General features: G+C 46.7%; 1 non-coding gene across 1 annotated transcript; it reads left to right on the top strand.

Annotated features, from left to right (window-relative positions):
* The first annotated feature begins 1,404 nt into the window (after window positions 1-1,404).
* On the top strand, window positions 1,405-1,479 carry Trnas-uga. Its single transcript has one exon. It is a non-coding gene; the product is annotated as a tRNA-Ser (tRNA).
* Window positions 1,480-2,497: the final 1,018 nt, after the last annotated feature.

Here is a 2,497-nt window from a genome sequence, read left to right as displayed (position 1 = left end):
CCATATTCCTTGACTTTCGGAAAGCGTTTGACTCGGTGCCCCACTGCAGACTCCTAGCTAAGGTACGAGCATATGGGTTTGGTTCCCAAGTATGTAAGTGGCTGGAAGACTTCTTAAGTAATAGAACCCAGTACGTTGTCCTCGATGGTGAGTGTTCATCGGAGGTGAGGGTATCACCTGGAGTGCTCCAGGGAAGTGTGGTAGGTCCGCTGTTGTTTTCTATCTACATAAATGATCTTTTGGATAGGGTGGATAGCAATGTGCGGCTGTTTGCGGATGATGCTGTGGTATACGGGAAGGTGTCGTCGTTGAGTGACTGTAGGAGGATACAAGATGACTTGGACAGGATTTGTGATTGGTGTAAAGAATGGCAGCTAACTGTAAATACAGATAAATGTAAATTAATGCAAATGCATAGCAAAAAGAATCCCGTAATGTTTGAATACTGCATTAGTAGTTTAGCGCTTGACACAGTCACGTCGATTAAATATTTGGGTGTAACATTGCAGAGCGATATGAAGTGGGACAAGCATGTAATGGCAGTTGTAGGGAAGGCGGGTAATCGTCTTCGGTTCATTGGTAGAATTTTGGGAAGACGTGGTTCATCTGTAAAGGAGACCGCTTATAAAACACTAATACGACCTATTCTTGAGTACTGCTCGAGCGTTTGGGATCCCTATCAGGTCGGATTATCAATAGTGCAATTTATAAAGAATGTTTTGTGAGTAGAATAAAATTTCCAATGGTAAACTTAACTGCTTTTTTGACGTTATTTTATCAGCTAACTTAAAAATAGGAAAGCCTTGAACCCCTTCCACTAAATTTAGTTAGTATTAAGATTCTTTTACAGGGAGTGCAGTGGAGCTGACGCTGAAATCATTAAGTATTTGGTTATATCATCGCTAGTCTCACTGAACTCTTCTGAACTCTACATGTCATGTGTGGTCTGGTGTCTCCTTACCAGCAACAGGTCCCAGGTTCAAACTAGTCAATTCCCTAAAAAACAAGCTCAGAGCGTCGTTGCGCGGAAGAGGTAGGGAGACACGATATAGAACAACAGACACCACGCAGGATGTTAAGAGTTATCATTTGTGAAAATACTTTACTAACGTTTGAGAGACTTTTCCGGATTTTCTGAACAATCACGGTCGATTAACAGTCAATACGGCTTTAAAAGTTATCGTTAATATGGAGAATGATGAGGAAATTGCTGCTAGTGCTGCAGATAGACATCATAGATACTGAAACTTCCTGGCAGATTAAAACTGTCTGCCGGGCCGAGACTCGAACTCGGGACCTTTGCCTTTCGTGGGCAAGTGCTTCGCAGGAGAGCTTCTGTTAAGTTTGGAAGGAAGGAGACGAGGTACTGGCAGAAGAAAAGCTGTGAGGACGGGGCGTGAGTCGTGCTTGGGTAGCTCAGTTGGTAGAGCACTTGCCCGTGAAAGGCAAAGGTCCCGAGTTCGAGTCTCGGTCCGGCACACAGTTTTAACCTGCCAAGAAGTTTCTTATCAGCGCACACTCCGCTGCAGAGTGAAAATCTCATTCTGGAATCATAGATACTGTTCTACCGGAAGCTATGTTATCTCTTTGGGGTGATTCTGTCGACACAACGTCCCTACTCTTCATAAAATACCGTTATTTACTGGTATGTAACACAATAGCCGCCAGTCCAACAACACATCTGGCGGCCACACGAGCTTACAAACTTGGTCAAAGCTACAAAGCTACAAAGTGTTAATAGCAGTCCACACGTGAGTGGGGAGCGCTCCAAATGCTTATGCTTTTGCTACTAGGATTAATAACGAGACGTAAGGGGTTCAACTGCGAGAAGACGACCTCAGCTGTTCCTCCCCGCAGGAAAGACATCTCACCGTTTTGGGTGCTGCATGCGCATGCATTTACCAAACTTGCATGCGATGTACTAGTTCCTGGGGAACGAATAGAATCGTTGTACGTGCCAGTCTTTACGTATAGATATAAGTAAGCGGAGACGGCTTAATCCTGCCACGTAGATTGCTTTCCATAAGACGCACCTGAGAGTCTCATGTTACAAGAATTTGGACGATCTTGAAAACTGTTTCCGTTAGAGGATGAATTGTTGGAAGAAGCGCATAAAGTCCGCCTAACACGATTTTGAAGCTGAAGCCATTACGTTTACGTGCTGAGAAATAGGATTGTCGCTGAGAAGGCTCCTCCCCGCCGCCTTTGCGTCTGTACGCTCTGGTGGCTGCAACGGCTGGCGTTCGGAGGGGAGCGCTGACGCGGGCTCCGCCGGTGCAAGTTGGAAGGGACGTGAGGGCCCGCCCTCAAAAGCCGCACCACGGCCCGCCGGAAGTTTTGCCGGCGTGCGGCGACAATGGCCATTGTGTCCGCCACAGGGCTGACGAGCGGCTGATACACGTGCTGCTCCTCTTGCGCGGAGACGAGGGAAGTTTTGTTTTCGTGGCCAGATTCTTGAGCAGTTCGGGGCTCTCGCTGAAGACTTAAACACCGACCA

The sequence above is a fragment of the Schistocerca americana genome, chromosome 3 (assembly GCF_021461395.2).
Source record: "Schistocerca americana isolate TAMUIC-IGC-003095 chromosome 3, iqSchAmer2.1, whole genome shotgun sequence".
Taxonomy (NCBI): domain Eukaryota; kingdom Metazoa; phylum Arthropoda; class Insecta; order Orthoptera; family Acrididae; genus Schistocerca; species Schistocerca americana.
The sequence above is the reverse complement of the archived record's forward strand: the minus strand, read 5'-3'. Positions and strand labels throughout refer to the sequence as shown.